The sequence below is a fragment of the Manis pentadactyla genome, chromosome 11 (genome assembly GCF_030020395.1).
Source record: "Manis pentadactyla isolate mManPen7 chromosome 11, mManPen7.hap1, whole genome shotgun sequence".
Taxonomy (NCBI): Eukaryota; Metazoa; Chordata; class Mammalia; order Pholidota; family Manidae; genus Manis; species Manis pentadactyla.
In genome coordinates this window covers 93,402,516-93,425,821 of record NC_080029.1, presented here as the reverse complement: position 1 = coordinate 93,425,821, position 23,306 = coordinate 93,402,516, and the positions used below count along the sequence as shown (strand labels likewise).

At 36.2% G+C, this 23,306-nt stretch overlaps 1 protein-coding gene and 1 pseudogene across 5 annotated transcripts in view; both read left to right on the top strand.

The window, feature by feature from the left end:
- The window catches only part of FRMD5 (FERM domain containing 5), a 367,767-nt gene that overhangs the window by 135,207 nt on the left and 209,254 nt on the right, over positions 1-23,306 (top strand). The window lies entirely within an intron of this gene.
- LOC118922512 (Y-box-binding protein 1-like) lies at positions 21,401-22,523 on the top strand (annotated as a pseudogene).

Below are 23,306 nucleotides of genomic sequence, written 5' to 3'. Positions count from 1 at the left end.
CGCCTGTGGTACCATAGTTGGAGTCAGAATTCACTAGAGAAAACGCTAACTTAATTGTCAAACTTTATCTCTTCACCCTTCAGCATACCTGCAAAGTACTTATCGTACTGGGAATTATGCTTGTTCCAAGGAGAGGCTATCCTTGTGAATTAGCCAATTAGTTAGTGTTCATATCTTTTCTTTCATACCCAAGCCTATGAATTTTTTTTCCTCCAAATACTGACACTTATTTGTGAGCTTGTAAATCAAAATGTATGTGTTCCTTTGCTTGACATCTCACCACTGCATAATATGACCATCAGCTGTGTTTTCAGGAGGGGATTATATTATGTCTGGGTTAAAACAAAACCCTCAGACTGTATGTGGAAACTGATTTTTTAGAACAAATGTTTAAAAACTTACCATCTCATAGTGTTTCTCAGTATATGAAACAAAGTAGTCTTCAATAGAAATGAAAGAACACTGGAATGAGATTTGTATAAGGCATGTTTCTGAAAAGTCAGCGCATTTGGCTATCAGTGATGGACAGAATCCCCAGAGATAAAGCACTGGTCCCTCCCAGGAGGAGGACGGATCATTACAGAGCAGGAATCCTGGCCGACCTCGCATAGTTCAGCGCATGGGTCCAAGGGGCATCTCACCACCGGAAAAGGCACCTGAGAGAACTTTTAAAATATACATTTGTTTGGTTTTTGCCGTATCAGACTTATTTTTGATTAGTGGATAGAGTGTATTTGAAGATTTGCTGCAGTCTTGAAATTCACTTTTTCTGTGTTCTGATGTGGGCTGCTGGAGGAAGGGGGACTTCATTTTATAGAACAAATGTGAGCAAAAAAAGAAATTGCGTGAAACTTTGATCTTAAGAATGACTGTTTATGAAAATAAATTGTTATATTGTCCCCACAGTACCAAGAAAAGGAAAGAATTTATGGGAAAAGCAGATTTCAGAGTAATTTCAAAGCCTATCGCTATTTCTTGGATCATGAGAGCCCTTAGGATATTGGTGTTGACGTTTTGGGTTCACTCGGCTTCCTCATTGTCCTCCAAGGCTGCGTATATGCAGCAGATGGACCAGATTGTGGCACAGCTGATGCATTAATTTTAACCACATTCATTATTACAGACTTTCATTGGTTGTACAGCCACTCACATCAGATGCAAAGATGGCCAAAATTAATGGATTTTTCAGTGGCTTCTAAGCCATTCATGTGTGGCACAAAAACAGACAAAATGTCAGTTGAGAATTTTATTTAAAGCAGAGATGTAAATCAGCTTGAACATAAATTTTAAATACATGCAAATAATTTTTTTATTAACCCTCTGAGTTCCTAAGCACTGAGAAAGAATCTCAAAGGATCTCAGTAACAGTGAAATGTATTCAAAGTAAAGGAATGGACCTTAGTTCATTTTTGTATGTGAAAGAATATACTAGTGCCTTCGTTTTGTTTATTATTACTGGCTTGTTGATGGATTCCACCTAACAGCTTCTTTGTTTCCTGGAACAGACAATCTCAGATCTCTTAAAGAATGGCAGCGCTGATCTCCTCGTGACACAGTGAACTTCGTCCTAACGCATACCTTCCCAAGTTTATAGTTGAGGATTTTAAGCCATCAGTAAAGGCAGAAAATTAAAGGAGAGAAAATCCAGAGCAAGCTGTTCAAAACTAATCAGTAAGAAATTATGTAAACTTAATTAACTAGGCATCAAGGGAAGGGCTATGGAGTATAATGAAATATTTTTTGAAACGAGGCAAAGCAGCCAAACTAAAACAGGGTTAGTTGAAGTGATTCCAAAAGGGAGGGAATATCCTCTCTGTATGGGGAGCACTGCTTGGCCTGCTGCCTTCTCTTTACCTGGATTCTCGGGGTGGTGGGAGGCGGGTATATAGGGAAAGTCTGGAGCTGAATGAACCAAAATGGGAAGTTCTGGCTTGCACTTTTTATTGGATGATGTTCATGTAATATATAATAAGATGGATTCTGAAACAGACATTATGATCCAGCTGCAAACCTCTGACCTTCCATTTACAAATGAGCCAAAATAATGAGCCAGCATTTAAAATAAATGTATAAATTTCAGGTATAGGTAGGCCAGCTGGAGAAAGACTGAAGGTTCTGTGTCTGGTGCTCAGATTCAGTTCAACTTTTAAAAATATTTCTTGAACACACCTATTCTATTAGAGGTGATATGCTAATGCTGCTTGGGACAAATAGCTGAGTAAGGCTTTAATTCCATTATCCTTTAAATACTTAGTCTGTTATGGAGAATGAGACAAGTACACAAATAATAAGCATACCAGGCAGTATTACAAATAATACCCCTGTGTTAGGAGACTTCTAGATGTCTGTCTCTAGTCCTGACTTCTCTCTTGAGCCCCAGGTATGAATAGTCCACTGCCTGTTGGACCTCTCTCATCAACTATTTTTCCAATTTTAAAAATTACAGTAAAATACATATAACATATAAAAGATACCATCTTAACCATTTTCAAGTGTATAGTTCAGTGGTATTAAATATATACATAATGTTGTGCAACTATCACCACCATTTATTTCCATGGTGAATTTTAGGACAATGACATGCTTTTACTTGTGATCTTTGAAATATATTATAGGGAGCCCTCTTTGACATTTTTCTGCAAAATCTGTTCTTGAGAAAATCCTGTCCAGCTCATCTGAGTTTAGGCTAGATGGCAGACTCTGATCATTGATGCCAATATAGGGCTACATAGTATTCTTTAAACCCTTAGACAAAAATGGTTATAAGATAGAGGATTTGGAAGAAATTTCCTTTCTAGAGAAAAAGGGAGGCAAACCACATTCAAAAAAAGTCAACATGCCTTTTGACTTAAAAAATCTAGTTGAAAAATATTTAGCATTTGCCCTTAGAGAAGAATGCAGATCTCCCCCTACCCCCTTTTCTCAATAATCTTATTTTTGCTTTGCAAATGGATAGGCTTGGCAGATTTTCTACCAGAGTCTATAACATATGCACATAATATGCAAGCTATGAGAAATTACCTAAATCTTCAGTGGCTACCTTTTGTTGTTTAAGGGTATATAAATCATGATAGCTTTTCGATAAGTCCTTCTTGTCTTCATAACCTTCATGGAGTCTAGCATAGTTACTTTCCATAGCAGATATTTGATAACCATTTTTAAAAGAAATTTAAAAAATAATTTCATGTCTATTTTTCCTGTCCATTAACAGGCATTATTTAAAGGAACTTTGCTAACTTAATTACTCAATATATCCAGCATTTAATTTTTTCTGTTCAAAGTAAAAGTACTTACTATACTTGTTAGTGATGCTCACATTTTTTAATTTTCTAGACTGTCTTCATTTTAGTTAAAAAAACAAGTTAATGTTCCTATCAATATTTACATTTATTTGAATTGTCAAATTTCTGTTGGCTTTGAACTTCAGCATGCTGAACATTTTTTTTTTTTTAATCTTGCAGGTACTTATGTGGCCATTTATTTTGTAATACATGTAAAAAGGTTCTTGTATCCCCTCCAGCAGGTAGAGTAAAATCAGATCTATCCTGAGGAATTCCTCGAGTGCTAGTGTCCACCAGAAGTACCTCTGCCCTTTCCACTGGATCATAGTATCTCCTCTTCCATTCAGGTCACCGTGTCTTCCTTGGGTTAAATCTGACCACCCATATATCTCACATTCAGAGTTAGACAAGTTAAATCTTTGTACAGTTTGATATGGAAGTTTACATCTTGCCTGATTTCTCTCAGTTAATTACCCATATACTGCAGAATATCATTTGCTCATAAAAGGCAGCAACCATATCACTTTTTTTTACTGGTTTGATTTTTTTTTATTTTGGTATCATTAATATATAATTACATGAGCAACATTGTGATTACTAGATTCCCTCCATTAACCATATCACTTTTAACTGATTAGTTTCCAGTAAGCTCCAAATTATGTGGATATTTAATAAATACTATCATTTAAGACAGGCTGTTGTCTATAAAGTCCAACATGGACATCTGAATTTTTTATTATAAAAAATTATCACAACAACATGGATGGAGCTAGAGGGTATTATGCTCAGTGAAATAAGCCAGGCTGAGAAAGACAAGTACCAAATGATTTCACTCATATGTGGAGTATAAGAACAAAGAAAAACTGAAGGAACAAAATAGCAGCAGAATCACAGAACCCATGAATGGACTAACAGTTACCAAAGGGAAAGGGACTGGCGAGAATGGGTGGGAAGGGAGGGATAAGGGCGGGGAAGAAGAAAGGGGGCATTACAGTTAGCATGTGTAATGTGGGGGGGTGGTACGGGGTGGGCTCTACAACACAGAGAGGACAAGTAGTGATTTTACAGCATCTTACTACGCTGATGGATAGTGACTGTGAAGGGGTATGTGGGGGGGACTTGGTGAAGGGGGGAGCCTAGTAAACATAATGTTCTTCATGTAATTGTAGATTAATGATACCAAAAAAAAAATTATTGCAGAATGGACTTGCTGCATGGTTGACCTGGTTTGGCTACAGTAGCAATGGTAAGAGCAAAAATTAATGAGAAATGATTCATTTTACCATGCTGTAAAGCTATGATCATGGTACAAGAAACAAAATGCTTTATTTTTTAGTAAAAGAACACATGTTTAAATATTTCACATGATCATGTGAATAGTTTAGGAAGGTCTTTCTTAAACTGCGGAGTGCATACTCACAGAGCCATCACTGCTTGAGGCTTAGTCTAATCCTCTAGGTCATGGACATTTTCCAATTTTAGCAAAACTCAAGGGAGCTGTGGTTTGTGTCACTGAAGTTTGCTTTACCGTCATTGCCACCAGGTGCCATTAATTTCACATCAATAGCACGTGGCAACAAGAGAACTAAGTGCATAGAGACTCTGTACTCTAGAGATTTGGAACCACTCCTTTGAGTTGTTTGATGAATTTAGACAGCAATTGTCAGTCTTATCATGGGCTTATAAAAATAGTAGGCTACCAAAATTCAGGCTGTAAGTAGAGTTTTAAAAGACTCCTTGTCCTTTTAGCACAGACTAATTCTAAGCTCTGTTTCCTACTTTTCTCTCTTCAAATTAAAGTGGTTGTGATAGTGTTCTTGGAGAACTTGGTTCCAGGGAAATTAACTCAGAGAAAGCTGTTAATAATTAAGTCTCTTAGTGATTAAGAGTGGTCAACGGGGCACAGAGTAATTCTAAGCTCTGTTTCCTACTTTTCTCTTTCCAAATGAAAGTGGTTGTGATAGTGTTCTTGGAGAACTTGGTTCCAGGGAAATTAACTCAGAGAAAGCTGTTAGTGGTTAAGAGTGGTCAAGGGCACAAGCTTAGGAGTTAGACCTGTGTGCAAGCCCCAACTCTACTATTACTGTAGTTTCAAAATTGAGATAATCATAGTGTCCAGCCTCCTAAAATTATAGTGAAGATTAAATGAGATAATTATTGTAAAGTGCTATTTGTTCAATTTGGCAAAGATTGAGCATTTCATTAAATATGACAGTTGTTACTATTTTAACATTGTTCCTCATATATAAACAATATATATTCTTTTGGAAATTCTGGAAATATGTTAAAGAAGCTTTTACCTACCCATAACACACAATTAGATAATAATTGATAACATTATTAGTGTCTTCCTTTGCATTCTTTTCCCTTTGTGTGTATGTATTTGTATGTGTTTGTGCATGTGTATATATACACAATTTTAAGTCTGGTGGGTAGTAACTAAGTTTAGTAAAGATTTGTTGAATGGTATGGGATATGATAGAATGTGTTTTTAGAAAGTAGCTGCATAGTATTCTCTCCTGGATGCACCACAATTTGTTTAACCAAAACCCTATTTGGACTATTATTTCTATAAAAAACTGATTTTTCTATTATAAAAATCTTCGAGATGAACATTTGCAGTTATAAGTCTTTATGTATGTATATGATTATTTATTTAAAATAAATGCCCCTAAGTAGAATTACTGAGTCAGAGGCTATAAGCATTGTAAAAGTTTTTGTACATATAGCCAAAATGTCCAACATAAAAGTTGTCCCCAAAACAGCATTGCATTGCCGTTCTAAACATTGCCAATTCATACTTGAGAAATGGTCTTTTGTCATTTCCTTTTGCAGTCTCTTATAGTTTTGATTCATTTTTTTCTCTTTTTAAATGTAGTTTATATACATTATATTGGTTTCAGGTTAAAACTTAGTGATTCATCAATTATATACATTAATAATTCTCACCATGGTAAATGTAGTTACCATAAGTCACCATTCAAAGATACTACAATATTATGAGCTGTATTCCCTGTGCTATACTTCCATCCCTGTAACTAAATTACTCTATAATTTGAAGGGGTTTTTATCCCCTTCACCTGTTTCACCTGTTGCCCCCTGCCCATGGTAACCAATTGTCTGGTCACTCTGCTTATGAATCTGTTTCTGTTTTGTTTCATATTTTGACCATGAATGCAATTGACTATTTTCCTCCTATATTTAAGAATATTTTAAAGAAATTCCCATTTCTTTGTAATGATTTTCCTCAAACAAAACTTTAGCCAGTCTAGTAATATCTTCTGTCCCAGAGCAGTACACCATAATTCCTGAGAGGAAAAGGAAAAATAATTGTTTATGTGTTTTAAGTGGAGGGTAGCTTCTTTGATTTACATGAACAGTAAACCATGATAGTAATGACACTCCACTCCAAAACTGTGTTCAGTTACTCACTGACAGAGTTAGGCTATCACTTATCATCCTTGGCTTATAGACCTCCCCAGGGAAAATGTTTCAGAACAGTGAGCAAAAGAAATGTTTTCTGGGGAAAGAATCAAGGCAACAGTGTTGTGATTTCAGAGATCACAACTTTTCCCTGTAGCAGTCGACATCCAAGAGTAAATCTGTGCCAGCCAAGTAGATGAATTGGGCATTTCGAAGAGTACATGTGATGGCTGGAATTGAGATTTCTGTTGACAACTGTGGACCACTCTCAGATACCCATTTCTGGACATCTCAGACTGAGGGATGACTAGAAGAGAGCTTGTTTAATGTACAAAGACTGAGAAACCTCTGTACTTGTTACTTTTTCATACAACTTTTCATTTTTCAGTTTTCAGTGTGTCCTTCTGCCTGTCAGGACTTGTGTTTTTACAAGTTCCTGCTCTCGCACCAGGGGAGTGAGCAACTGAATTTAGATAGTTGGTTTTTCAGTAGGACCACTCTTTCCGTATGGAAATTCTGTAGAAGAAATGGGTCAAATAAAGGTCATGCAGGGGAGGCAACTCTGAATGCTTACATGGATACATGTATATTTTCTCTGATATGTTGGAACCTGTGTAAAAGGAAAGTAGTGTCTAAAATAAGAGGATAGTGTTCTATATTTATACTATCATCTGAGTATTTGCCATTGAATGTTTTTTATTGTAAGCATCAAACAGCAGGTTGGATCAGAGATCACTTAAATTAAGAGGGGAAACACTTGTGCTTTTATGCTCTGTTTGGAAATGGAGGCTTAAGAAACATATCCTTTAATATCTGTAATATTTTCCATCAGGATTCACTTTTACTAAGGCCTGGACAGAAAAAAGCTAGCTGTTCATCAGGAGCTGTCCAGCCCTTGCTGCAGTGTGTAGTCTCAAAAGAGACCCCAGTGCTCTATTTCTTTGATGGTGAGGATATAAATTCTAGACCTCTGAAATGTAGACTTAGGAATGCCTGGTGAAGGCATAAAAGCTGACATCATTATGAAAAGCAGGCAGGTGGTATTGTACTCTTTGTAAGGAGTTTTTTAAAGTGTCTTATATCTTAACTTCAGTTAAGGGGGAAATCATAAATTAATACACCACCACCATCAAAAACAACCAACTTCCCCATTAACAAATAAGGAGACCTTCCATATTGCATTTGGAAGGCAACTAGGAGATCATCCTCTTTACTAGTCTTCTGTCACAGACTTCTCAATGTTATCCTTGTAACCCTAACACCTAGAGGAAAATCTAGCACAGGTAAATACACAGTAAATACTACTTGAAAAAAATAATTCAGGGATCTAGCTCTGTCCTCTCTACTTTTTTCTTTGCCCCAAAATCTCTCTAATTAATTTTGTTTCCCATGGCCTCCAGCTTTTGAAAGATTTACTATTCTGCATTGATTAAGTAATAATTCATTTGTTTCCTAAGTTTATTGACCAAAGTCGACTGAGACTTCCAGTGAATGTCAGAAAATCATGGTTGGTTAGGACCATAATTCCAGCTCAGAAAAAAGGAACCTAACATTTTATTTAGATGATGTAGCAAGTTAGCTTTTGAAATTAAAGTAACTTCCCAGCCCAATATTACTTTTGTAGGGGATCCCATGAGTCTGAGCATGCAGACTGAAAATCATTGAGTTAGTCAAACCACTCGTTTTGCGATATATGTCCTAATGCTTAAGGAGTTCAGGTGAAATAATTTATCTGCAAAACCAGACTAATTGGTTCCAATTTCCCAGTTGAGAGAATTTAATTAAGATGGGTATATAGGGTAGGGCTTTGAGAAGATATTCTTGAATGAGGCCTTAGGTTCCTGTCTCTTCTTAAAGAATAGATAGTGTTTGGATTATTGCTGATTAGAATAGGTTATAGATAGAATCCCATTTAACAAGTACTGTATTATCTTATATCTAGTTTTATGTAATACCATTGCATATCCCCATGATCTAGTTTACAGTTCATACTAATGTTTTCATTATGAACTGCAAGATTCTGTCAAATTAAAAAATTTCATATGAATAGGTCATAGAAACTCATTTTGTTTGGAAAGAATGTGGGAGCACTCTCCTTATGGCCCCAGGAGAGGGAATGGTTTGAGGGTGCATGTCCTCAACTTGGGATCAGGCCAAGGGCAGCCCCTGCAGAGTGACTGAAAACAGTGGGAATAGCCTTTGTATTCCTATGGAGAAACCAGGGATGAAACTGCAGGGAGGCAAGGTCAAAGGATTTAAGTTGGTCCAGATTCTAATGCCCATAGTGCTTTGCATTTTTGCTCTTGCTAACATGTCAGCGTGGTAATAGTGGTCAATAAAATTTGTCAAAAAAAATTATTAACCTCTAGTCCCTATCTGTTTAGAAAATATAGAGGAAATTATGCACTGGGAAGAAGAAATACCAAGATCTACCTGAAAGATGAACTTTCTACTTTTTTTTTCATTTTTAAGATTTTATTGAGGTGTAATTTATAGGTAATAAAAATTCTTATTTTTTTGCTGCAAAAATTTGGAATAGTTTTATCTTTGAAAGGGACAGTAACTGGCATCTAGAATCATAGTCTATTAGTAAAATGAACTTCTTCCAACCTGAACACAGTCATATGGACATTAGTACGACATAAATTTGGGAGTCCTACGAAAACAAAATCAGGGATTTCCACTGGAAGTTTTCATAATGAAGGTAAGCAGTAACCAATTCTATAATGTTTAAAAGCTGGTTGAACTGTCTTATGACAGCAAATTTCCATAATAATCTTTATCTTTCTCACCTCTGAAGGATCAGGTAGTCTAGCCATGTTTCAAAATCACTTGTTTAGTTAACAAAGGAAAGTCATTCAGTCCTTGTTAGGACAGGTAGCAAGAAAGTGCAAACATTTGCAGGGTAGTGTGGATTAGGTTCTGCTTCATCAGGCAGTCCCTACACACTGAGGCATACATATCCTGCTCTGTTTTGACTATTTTCTTCCGCACTTTGAACCGCTTGGTTTCAGAATCATTAAAAGAGAGCTGACGAGGTTGATAGGTCCAAAACATGTTTTTTGTCTGTATAACCAGAACTCTTATGAAATATCTTATAGTTTACAAAAATCCAGCATTAATAGTAAGGAAGCAGTTATTGCAGCTAAGTACTGTGTATATAGTAGAATATTAAGAGATCTTTAAGGTATTTTTCTGATTATTTAGAAGATCGGTGTACCTTCATTAGTGAAGTGAATGACACAATATTCAAACAAAACTTCATCAGCTGACAAGCAGAGAAAGACAAGTGTCAAATGATTTCCCTCATTTGTGGAGTATAACAATGAAGCAAAACTGAAGAAACAAAACAGCAGCAGACTCACAGACTCCAAGAAGGGACTAGCAGTTACTAAAGGGGAGGGGTGTGGGAGGGTGGGTGGGGAGGGAGGGAGAAGAGGGTTGAGGGGTATTATGTTTAGTACACATGGTGTGAGGGGTCACAGGGAAGACAGTGTAGCACAGAGAAAGCAAATAGTGAATCTGTGGCATCTTACTACACTGATGGACAGTGACTGCAATGGGGTATGGGGCTCGAAAATATGGGTGAATCTAGTAACCACATTGCTTTTTCATGTGAAACCTTCATAAGAGTGTATATCAATAATACCATAATAAAAAAATAACTTCATGGGCTGAAATGATGGACCAGAGCTTATAAAGATGACATTAACAGAAATAAATATAAAATCCTGACCTGAGATTCCAAAAATCAACTATGGGTATTGAAGATGGAGAAAATAGAATTTTATGGCAAAAAGACCCAGAGGTTTTAGTTAGCTATCATAAAGCAAAGCAGTAAAATGTTAGCCCCAAATTGCATCAAGTAGGGAGGAGAGGGTTTTACAGTACATTGGACTATCATTGCCAGAACTTTAGTTTTACGTTTAGTTCTGGGGATTACATTTTAAGAAGGATGTTAGCCGATGGAGGAAAATTCAAGGGGAGCTGAGGTGATGAGGGGTCTGAACCTGCTGGAGAGAACGACAGAATAACTGGAAAAAGTCATGAGCAAAATCTAGTTCTTGCAGCTGAGGTGAAAAAAACCTTAGAGATTATTTAACATGGAACTCTAACTTTTGAGATGAGGAAACAGACTCAGGGAGATGTGTCCTAAGTCACAGGACAAAGAGAAGAGCAGACTAGTTTCCAAGTCTCGTGATGAGATAGCAGGTGCCAAATATGTGACTGTGGAAGAGGGCCCAGACAGTTTTCATAGCTGGAAAGGGCAGAACCAAGACTAATGTTTTGAAGTGAAAGGAAAGATTTGGAATAAAAACAGAAGAAACAACTTTCTAGTGATTGCAGCTGCCTAAATGCAATAGATTGCCTTGGAAAGCAGTGAGCTACCCATCACTAGATTCAAGTAATGGTTGGATAGGATGTGGATGTTGATGAGGTGGTTCCTTCTGTTGCAGGAAAGGCACGACTGCACTGGTTAATTATTACAGCCCCTTTTAATTGCTAATAATTAACATTTATTGAGTACTTATAGAAGTGCTATGCTAAAGTAATGTATATGTATAATCTCTTTGATTCTGTATGTGGCCGCTGAGGTCCAGAAAGCTACTTGCTTTTGCCTAAGGTCACATAGTTAGCAATTGATGAGGTGGAATTCAAATCAAGGCAGTCAGGCTCCAGAGCACATTTTGCTGATGTCTATGCTACCACTGACCCTTAACTGCAGTTTTCTGACTTATGTAAATATTAGATCCATTTAGACCCATTCTTTCATGACTTACAATATTCATGAACAGAAGGGGTCCTCAGTGAGAAGGCCCAGCTTGCCTTAGGGGTTTGGTTTCTTTTGAGTTTTAGGTATCATAAATGTGCACTTCAAGGGCTTTATGCATGCATTCACAGACTTTGATAATAAGTCCTCTGGAAATGGCAAGCTATTTGCAGTTCCTGAGCCATTTCAATAATGGTAGAAGTTATATTAAACTACCATCTATCCTGAAGAGACCTTGTGTTCCAGAATCTACTCACTCTACATATATATATATATATATATATATATATATAAAATTCTTTTAGTAAGTATTATAATCCTCATATTATAGATAGGACACAACACATCAGATTTTGATTTGGCTAGCTTCCAGCCCAACCAGTTTTAATTAAACTACTTATTTTGAGATAATTGTAGATTCACATGCATAGTTGTAAGAAATAATAGGAGATCCAGTACCCTTTACCCAGTTTTACCCAATAACATCTTGCAAAACTATTGTACAACACCACAACCAGAATACATTGACACTGATACAGTCAAGACTCAGAACAGATCTGTAACCACAGGAATCCCTCTTACTGCCCTTTTATAGCCACCTTCCTCTCTCCCACCCTCCCATCCCTCACTCCTGGCAACACTAATCTGTTCTTCACTTCTATAATTTTTGCCATTTTAAGAATATCATATAAATGGAATTATACTATATGTAACCTTTGGGGTTGTTTTTTTTTCGCTGAGTATGATTCCTTGGATATTTGTCCAGGCTGTTGTAAGTAACAAGTTTTCTTTTTATTGCCCAGTAGTATATGGTATAACACAATTTGTTTAGCCTTTCCAGTTAGTTAAAGGACCTCTAGGTTAATTCCAGTTTTCAGTCTTATGAATAAAGCTACTGTGACCATTTGTGTAAAGGTTTTCGTGTAAACGTGGGTTTTAATTTCTTTGGCATAATGCGCAGGAGTGCAGTTACTGGGTTATCTGAAAAGTTCCTGCTTAGTTTTATAAGAAACTGCCAAACTGTTTTCCAGAATGCCTGTACCATTTTACATTCCCACCAACAATGAATAAATAATCTAGTTTCTTTGCATCTTCACCAGTATTTAGTGTTGTCATTATTTTTTATTTTAGTCATTCTGAGAGATGTGGCTGATATCTCATTGTGGTTTTAATTTAAATTTCCCTGATGACTAATGATGTTGAATAGGTTTTCATACCTGTGTATCCTCTTCTGTGAAATGTCTGTTCTTTTTTTTGTTTTTATTTTTTGCCCTTTTTCTCTTTGCATTGTTTGTGTTTTAACATTGTTACTGTTAGGTTTTCAAAGAATCTGGCTTTTATAGATACCCATTTCAACAATGTGCTGTTGATTCCTTTGACTCTTTGTCATTCCCTCCTTGCCAATACCCTGGTCAGAGTAACTCCTACAGTTTGACTTGTGTGACTTCTTCTAACCTGAGAAAATCAAATCATGATTCCATTCTGAATAGATGTAGGACAAAATGCAACTTGTCTAAACTCACTGCTACAATCTTCTTTTTTATATATATAATTCAGATATCATAAAACTCACCTGTTTATAGTGTTCAGATTAGTGGTTTTTAGTATATTCACAAAGTTGTACAACCATCACACTGTGTAATTCCAGAACATTCTTAGCACTGAGAAAAGAAACTTCCTACCTGTGAGAAGTCACTCCAGGTTCCCCCAACCTCCCATTCCTTCAGTCCCTGGAAACCGCTAATCTACTTTCTGTCTCTATGGATCTGCTTGTTGTGGACATTTCACATAGATGGAATCATGTAATATGTGGCCTTTTGTGTCTGGCTGCTTTTATTTAGCATAATGTTTGTAAGATTCACCCATGTCATAGAATATATCACCAGTTCATTCACTTTTATGACTGAATAATATTCCATTGTATAGAAATCTTACACTTCATTGATCTATTCTTCATTGATGGTTATTTAAATTGTTTCAATTTTTTTGCTATTATGAATATTACTATGAACGTTATGTACAGGTTTTTGTGTGGATGCATATTGTCATTTCTCTTGAGATATCCCTCAGAATGAAATACTGGGTCATATGGTAACTCGATGTTTAGCTGTTTGAGGAACTGCCAAACTGTTCCCCAAAATGTCTGTACCATTTTAGATTTCCACCAGTGATATATAAGAGTTCCAGTTTCTCCACACCCTCACCAACATTTGTTATTTTTTATTATGGCCACTTTTTTTTATTATGCTCTTTCTAGTGGTTGTGAAGCAGTACCACATTGTGGTTTTGGTTTGCATTTCCCTAATGATTTATGATGTTGAGCATTTGTACCTGTGCTTTTGGCTATTTGTATTTCTTTGGAGAAATGTCAACCCAAATCCTTTGCCCATTTTTTAATTGGGTTATTTGTCTTATCATTGTTGAGTTGCAAGAGTTCTTTACTTATTCTGGATGCTGCATGTTTATCAGGTACATGATTTGCAAATATTTTCTCCCATTTGGTGGATTGTATTTTTAATTATTCACGGTATCTTTTGAAGCACAAAAGTTATTAATTTTGAATAAGACCATTTTAACTATTTTGTCCTTTGCCTGCATTTGCTTTAGGTATATAAGTAATTTTTTAATTGATCATTTTTACTCTTTATCCACTTTTATCTTTTCCAAGTGCCCTCATTTCATAGCAAGTTCCTAGTCTCTCTGTAGTTCCTTTACTTTGCCCAGATGAACTTGCCTTCTACTTTCTGAAGAGGCTAGCTTATTTGCTATAAATTCCTCATCTTCCTTTGTTTCAACTTCATGAGTTGTATATATTTTCATTATCCCTCCTCTTGTCACACTCTTCTTTGAACTACAAAAATTTTACTTTTCCTTTTTAAGATGAGCACCTCCACCTGGGCCATTCCATCCTTACCTCGAGGACTTTGATTCAATGATTGACCTCTTTCTCCCTCCAAGCATCAATAGGCTGTCCTTCCTTATACTGTTCTTTCTTTTTTGCCTTCATTTTACTGTCCAAGTCTCTGTTTCCCCTTAAAGAAAGATAATGGGAAAGGGGGGAGACTTTCCCCAGATTTCTTTTTCCTTTAACCTACCAACCTGTTTGACTTTTCCCCCTTTACTTTTAAACTTGAAAGAACCATTTCACTTCACCTAAATTATTGCAGTAACCTTCTCAGTCGTCTCCAGGTCCCCAGTCTCCCACTTTGACTCATCTTACACACTTCCCATCAGATAAATCTTCCCAAAATGAAGTTCTTATCACTGAACTCTCCTGCCCCCAAACATTTGATGATATATTTAATACCAACTTATCTCTAGGACTCCCAGCCTAATATTCAAAGTCCTTTGTAACATGTTTTCTCAACTCTGAAACATCTGGACAACTCACTCTTCCCAGGACACATCTGCCCTGGCTTCCTGCCTGTTGCCTGCCCCCCAGAATGCATGTCTTCCTTCCTCTCTTCTTTTAGAAATTCTGTCTTTACTCAGATTCCTTGAAGTCTCTTTTCACCATCTCCTCCCCCTTCCACAATAATACACTCTCCAGTCTTTAATCCCTACCATACTGCAAACTTCTGTGTGACCTTTATTAGTCTGTCTTATGTTGTAGCTTTTAAAAATAGATCTTAAGCTTTCTGAAGGCAGAAAGTAGTATCTTGTCCATCTCTGGACTCTCTCTAGAAACCAGATAGGACTTTAGATCTAGTAGGTACTGAGTAAGTATCTTTTGATTGATTTGAATTGAATTGAAAACAACCTGAGTACACACATCTTTGGAGAAAAATCTGGAAAAGATAAGGCAGAAAACATGAGGTAGACAGGGATTGGTGAACCTGAGAAGGTAATGTATGCTTTAGCTTTACAGTCAATCAGAACACAAGCTCAAAACCTCATTTTCCTGCATGTCAGTATTGCCTTTTAAAACTAATCAGTGTATAGCAGGTATACTTTATTTTCAAAACACTAGGGAAAAAAAAAGAAAAGGAACTGGTTGAATAAAATGATGTGGAGTCACCTTATGTGACAGATTATATCATCTGTTCTGAATGAAGGCCCTAGAATTGTTATGAAGGATGTCATATTCAACTCCCAATTACAGAGAAGGAGTAGTGAAATGCAGGGACTTTGTAAACTGTAAAGTATTGCATAAACTGACCTTTAAAGTTTAAAAATATCTCCTACAAAATGTGGGTCAGTTCATATGCAAATAATTGGTAGGCAGATGCCCATTGAGCTGCCTCCTAAAGCAACAATTAGTGGGGTGGTAGGTCATGAAGTCAATATCATGACTAAAATCAATGTGTACTCAAGAATAAACCCAATCTCAAATTTTTATATTAAAAAACTTCAGGTCAACCCTGTACTAGATTGTATCCATACCTCTATTATATCCATAGTGTTATTAGCTATTCTGTACCCAAATAAGGAAATTAATTATTTACCTGTTTGTGTAGGGCAACTGAGAAGTGATTCTGTTTTGATTTTTAGGTGTGAATAGGAACATGATACTCTTCGTTATTTTATCTTTCCATCTGGGGATATTCAAATTGATTTCTAAATTGTAAGCTATTGAAAGGCAGGAAACTTCCATATTTTTTTGTAACCTTAAGTCCTAATAGAATTCCTTTAGTATTATAATTATTCAATAATACCAATAATGGTAATCCCTAGTATCTATTGAGTGCTTACTAAGGGGTAGAAACTTGCCAAAATAACGTATATTTATTGTATCTTTTAATTCTCTTAGCAAGTTTGTGAGATATTTCCCTCTCTTTTCAAAGGAGGAAATAAGGCTTCAATAATTTTCTGTAAGTCACCCATTACATGAATGACTGAACCAAGATTAGAACCCAGGCAGTCTGACTCCAGGGTCTGTGCCCCCAACCACTATATCATCTTCCTCAATAAATACGCACTCACAGTGATGCTAATTAGAACCAAGCTGTGTACATGGCATATGTGCTGTGACATCCTGTCTATATTTTTATTGTGTAATATACCCGGGATACTATGAGCCCACAGCTGGTGTCCGTTAATGGTAATAGTGTGAGAATTCAAAAATAATTTCCAGAGCATCCTGAGTACAAGGTATTACATAATTTTCATTATTCAGTGATCTTTAAATTCTGGGGCTTAAGAGGGATTTGTTATTTGGATGCCCAAAATAGTTTTTTCTTTTTCTGAAAGTTGAATTTGAAATGGAAGTAAAGTAATAGAAGACTACAGTGTGCCTTTGGATATTATTTCAATAGAATTTTTTTCACTTTTATTTCTTCTAAGTTATTTGTTTATGTCCCTTCTGAAGGGAGAAGTAGAGGCAACTTTCAGATTTTCTTTATATCATCACCAAATTTATTTGATGAGAAATGAGAGGAAAATAAAAACAATTTTAAAAACTTTTAAGGAAACTTTCCTTTTATTTATCTTCAGGTAAAAATGCTGTCCAATTTTCAACTGCTACATGTAAATACATTATGATTATTTATACAATGAAATACTATGTAGCTATTAAAAAGAATGTGCTTGTTAGATATGTTCTGACAAAGAAAGGTGTCCACCATATAATAACTAAAAAGGGCAAGTCCCAAAAATATGTTCATTATTCTCTTTTATAAGAGTCCATTAGTATATAAAAGTTAGATATTTATAAATGTATAGAAAGTTGTTTGGAATGATACATACCACACTGTCAATTATGGTTAACTCTGGGGAAAAGGTTGAGATTGAGGGAAGAAGTGAATTAGGACTTTTTTTCTATATGTTTGTTTTATTTGGAATTATATGTGTATTTTATTTTTGTTGGGTTGGGTTTGCCTTTCTTGAGAAATAACTCTCCAAATATTAAAAAGTACAAAAATAGTATGATACACTCCCATACAAAACCCCCAATGAGGAAATATAAACATTTTTTTATTTGCTTTAGAAAATTCTAAAGATTAAAATTACAGTAATTGAAGTTTCCTATGTTCTCTTCCCAACTGTATTCCTTTCTTTCCCTCCCTGAAGTCAGCAACTATTATCAGGGTCTAACCATGTCAATATCTTCAGATCTAGTTCATTTTTACAACTATGTTGTATTCCATGATAAGAATTTATCACAGTTTATCTCACCTCCCACTGATGGATGTTGGGTTGTTGCCATAGGTTTTTTTCTTTTATACCTTGTTTTTCAGTGGACAGTAAGTATCTCATTGTGTATCTGTGTGAGAGATTTTCTAGGGCATGGCTTCCCAAACTTTTTGTCTGTCAAGACAAAAACAGAAAAGGATTTTTGCATGGCACTGTGTGGTAAACAAATGAGAAGTAAATGGTAGGGTTTCTGGCTAACTCAGCCCAACTGCCATCCTGAGGGCAGAAAGAGTCATTATTTAAGCACACCTGTAATATCTTGCCGTATCTCATCTGTTGAGAAATTTTTCTCTAGGGCATTATCTTTCAAACTTTTTAATGTTTATATGAATCACCATGTGATCTTGTTAAGCTGCAGGTTTTGATTCTGTAGGTCTGGGGTTCTGAGATTCTGCATTTCTAACATTTCTAGGTAATGGTGATGCTTTGAGTAACAAGGCTCTTGTGCTATGCTTATCCAATACAATAGCCACTAGCTAGCCACACACAGCTATTAAGAACTTGAAATGAGGCTAGTCCAAATTGAGAAGCTTTGTAAGTATAAAATATACAAGAGGTTTAGTATGAAAAAGTAATATAAAAATTTCTTTATACTTTTATATAATTATACTCTGATAATTAATTACATGTTCAAATGATACTGTTGTGAATGTATTAGGTTAAATAAAATATTATTAAAATTAATTTTCCCTGTTTCTTTAATTTGGCTACTGAAACATTTAATATTACATGCATGGTTTGCTTAGATTTCTGTTGAACAGTGCTGTTCTGTGATTCTATACCTAGAATTGAAATTTCTGGGTCATAGGATATGCTCATTTCAAATTTACTAGATGTTGCCACATTACTCTTCAAAATATTGTACTAGTTTACACTTCTACCAGGAGTGTATGGGGGTTCCCTTTATCTCTACTTCCTCACCTACACTTAAAACTGTCTACTTTTTTAAATGTTTACCCTTCTGGTGGGTTTAATTTGCAATTCAAGCCCAGCTACTAATGAGGTTGATGGTCTTTTCATGTTTCTTGGCCACATGAGTTTCATGTTCCATAAATAACTTTATTTTCTTGCTGATTTATGATAGTTCATAACAAATGGATATTATTTCTGTGTTATATATGTTGCAATTGGCTTCTCCTAATCTGTTGCTAATCTCTTTAACTTTGTTGTTTATATATTTGATTGTATGAAATTCTAATATTGATATAATTGACTTTACCAGTCTTATAAAATGTGCCTTATTTAAGAAATCCATTATGGAATCCATGCTGAGTAAAGCTTTCTTCTACTAGTTTTAATGTTTTACACCCCAAATTTAGGTCTTCTATCTATATGGTGTTTATTTTTGTATTAGAATGTAAAGCAGGGATCTAACTGTAATACATATGATTTTCTGTGTTTGTAAGTTTCCAAATGGAAAACTTCTTATGAATAGTCCATCCTTTTCCTGATTATATCAAATCCTTCTATCATATGCCAAGGACCATATCTGTTTGACCCGTTTCTGTGTTTTGTTTTGTTTTTTTCAGGATTACTGAAGATAACTTTTAAGGTCAGTAAAGTCATATGAAAACCTCAGAAAGTCATCCTAATACTGATCTGAGGCAGTGGGTTATACCTAGGTTGAACAAATAGTTTACCATCCTAATTCACATTTAAGAATGAAAGAGGGTTCTTAAGTTAATTAAAATTATGTGATTTTAAAAAATTTGTTTCTTGACTGAAAATTGGTTACATTGGTGGACTATAAAATAGTCTGTTCAAAAAGTATTTCCCAAAAACAATTTTTTTCCAGAACACATACTACATATACATCAAAGCAAACATTAAAGAAAAAACTATATTATCTGAACATTAAAAAATAATAAAAATAATTATTCTTGGCATATTTACATATTTTAATCATTTTCTTAACTGTATCTATCTATTATTACATCACTGGTACTTTTCTGAAGAGTGTATTGATTTCAAAATGAACGTACTATTTTTACTATTTTTACAAAACTGCTCTTGATCATCTTCACAGTTGCACTTCACAGCTCATAAATGTGACATTATTGACTCTCCTACATAAACCACATGTCATTAGTTGAAAAAAAATACTTCCTCTAACTTAGATCAAATTCCGTTAAATGGAGAATACTTTTTGTTTTGTTTTTATGTTAAAATGTATACACACATGAATAAATTTATGCCAGTAATTTTGACAAATGAAATGACAGATTTCTTGAAAGACCCAAATGACCAAAGCTCACTCAGGAAGAAATAGATAACTGGACTAGCCCTATGTCTTTTGAAATTTAACTGACAGTTAGAAACCCTGGAACCAAAAAGAAACCTCTAGTCTGAGATGGATATACTGGTAAGTTTTACAGTTCTATACAAACACTTCCCAGATGGCTTTTTAAAAAAGAAACTGACAAACTGGTGCTAAAAAATCATGTGGAAATGCAAAGAACCTAGAATAGACAAAACGGTTTTGAAAAAGAACCACAAAGTTGGAGCCTTAAAGTATTTGATTTTTTTTTGAAAATATTTTTTGGTATCATTAATATAAAATCACATGAGTAACATTGTTGTTACTAGATTCCCCCCATTATCAAGTCCCCACCACATACCCCATTACAGTCATTTTCCATCAGCATAGTAAGATGCTATAGAATCACTACTTGTCTTCTCTGTCCTATACAGCCTTTCCCGTGTCCCCCACCCTACGTTATGTGTGCTAATCGTAATACCCCTTATTCCCTTTATCCCTCCCTTCCCACCCACTCTCCCCAGTCCCTTTCCCTTTGGTAACTATTAGTCCATTCTTGGGTTCCATGAGTCTGCTGCTATTTTGTTCCTTCAGTTTTTGCTTTGTTCTTAAACTCCACAGATGAGTGAAATCATTTGGTACTTGTCTTTCTCTGCCTGTCTTATTTCACTGAGCATAATACCCTCTAGCTCCATCCATGTTGTTGCAAATGGTAAGATTTGTTTTCTTCTTATGGCTGAATAATATTCCATTGTGTATATGTACCACATCTTCTTTATCCATTCATCTACTGATGGACACTTAGGTTGCTTCCATTTCTTGGCTATTGTAAATAGTGCTGCGATAAACATAGGGGTGCATATATCTTTTTGAAACTGGGTTCCTGTATTCTTAGGGTAAATTCCTAGAAGTGGAATTCCTGGGTCAAATGGTATTTCTATTTTGAGCATTCTAAGGAACCTCCATACTGCTTTCCACAATGGTTGAACTAATTTACATTCCCACCAGCAGTGTAGGAGGGTTCCCCTTTCTCCACATCCTCACCAGCATTTGTTGTTCCTAGTCTTTTCTATGTTGGCCATCCTAACTGGTGAGAGGTGATAGCTCATTGTGGTTTTAATTTGCATTTCTCTGGTAATTAGGGAAGTGGAGCATCTTTTCATGTGCCTGTTGGCCATCTGAATTTCTTCTTGGGAGAAGTGTCTGTTCCTATCCTTAAAGTATTTGATTTTAAGAGTTCAGTTTCATTCTATTCATTACAAAATATAAATTCATCCAGTTAAATTAGGTGTTCAAGAAAGGACTCTTGCCACAAGTTAAGATATTCCAGAGCACACGGGGAACGAAATACCTTTATTGGGATTAACCAAATTCCTATTTGGAACTGGAATGAAAGAAAATAATTTCACTATTGAAAATTAAGTCAATCGGGTAGCAGGAGTGGGGAGTGGACCCCAGAGAGGCCTGCATAGCCGCACCGCTGCCGGGGTTACCTCACACCCTGGGAGGAGCTGCTGCTCTGCGACCGTGAGTGGCATGGCTGGGACCCAGCAGCCCAATGCCACCTGCCCTCAGCACTGCAGACCCCAGGCCTGCCCTGCTGCTGGAGGCGCAGGGAGCAGAGACCCAAGTGGCCTCATGGCTGTGGCACCTGCCGGGGGCCACGAGGAGGTTATCACAATGGAGGTTTTGGTAACAGTAAAATTGCCCAGTGTAAGAAACAGATACGGTTTCCTCAACAGGAACAGCACAAAGGAAGATGTACTTGTACAGCAGACTGCCCTAAGGAATAATAATGCCGGGAAGTACCTTCACAGTGCCAGACGTGGTAAGACTGGAGTTTAACATTGTGGAAGGAGAAAAGGGTGGGGAGGCAGCAGATGTTACAAGCCCTGGTGGAGTTCCAGTGCAAGGCACTAAATACACAGCAGACTGTAAGCATTATAGACATCTACATCTCAGGGGCCTCCACTCAATTACCAGCAGAATTGCCACAACAGTGAGGGATGGGGAAGTGCTCCTGAAGGCCAGGCCCAACAGCGCAGTCCTGCCACAGGCAAGGTGCCCACCTCACTACATGCGGAGACCCTATGGGATCGACCACAGTATCCCAACCCTCCTGTGCAGAGAGAAGTGCTAGAGGGTGCTGACAACCAGTGTGTGGGAGAGCAGACAGACCAGTGAGATGGAATATGTATCAGGGTTACAGACTGGGATTCCACAGGCAGCGTCCTCGCCAGGTAGTCGACAGAAGGTGGCCATAAAGAGGATAAGGAAAATCAATGAGATGAGACCCAAGGTCAGCAACCACCTCAATGTCGGTAGCACCACAACTTCAATTACCATACAGACACCAAGAAAACCCTAAACCACAAGATGGCAAAGAGACAAAAGCAGCCGATCCACCAGCTGAGTAGTAAATGTCAGCTTTCTATCTCTACCATCATCTGGTTTAGTCATCCAACAAAAAGAAATCAGTATGAAATTCCAGCAATAAGAAATGAACAAAAGTTTGGAGCTGAAGACCTTGAGTGCTTACTTTTTTCCCATTGACCAGATAACGAGAACTATCTGCATTATCTGTACAGCATGGGTTTTTATTATTACCTAAAGATGTCTCTTTTTAGTAATGACAAATGTGTTTTTTTGTTTGTTTGTTTTAAGCCTGTTTTTTCTCAATGCATCGTTAAAGGTTTTTAAATTGTTTCATATATGGTCAAGTTGAGATTTTTAAGAACCTCATTTTTTATTTGTAATAAGTTGATGAGTTGATTTTTTCAAAATTAACAAATGGCAAGCACCTGTTAATAAAGATCTTAAAAATTGATTTAGAATAGTCATTTGATCTAACTGAAAAGTCATGCTTTACAGAGTAATATATAAACATGTCTTATGCAGCTGCAATTTTTAATTTTTTTTTCAGGTACAGGTTTTTTTAAACAGTAGTTACTAACTTTAAAATATAACCTTTTTATTTTGGAATAATTTTAGATTTACAGAAAGTTGCAAATAGTTTAGAAAGTTCCCATATACCATTCACTCAGTTTCTCCTGTTGTTAACATCTTGTGTTTCCCTGGTACATTTGTCAAAATCAAGAAACCAACATTGCTACATTACTATTATCTTAACCAGATTTTATTAAGATTTCAGTTGTTTTTCCACTCCTGCCCTTTTTTCTGTACAAGGATCCATTTTAGGGTACCACAGTATATCATGTCCCCTTAGTTTCCTCTGGTCTGTGCCAGTTGCTCATCCTTTCCTTGATTTTCATGACCTCAACAGTTCTGAAGAATATTGGTTAGATGATTTTGTAGAATGACCCTCAATTTGGGTTGATCTGTTATTACAATTAGACAAGAGTTACAGGTTTGCAGGAAGAATACTAGATGTATGTTCAACTGTAGATAAAGAAGGAAATCCTCCTGCCTTTTGCGACATGGA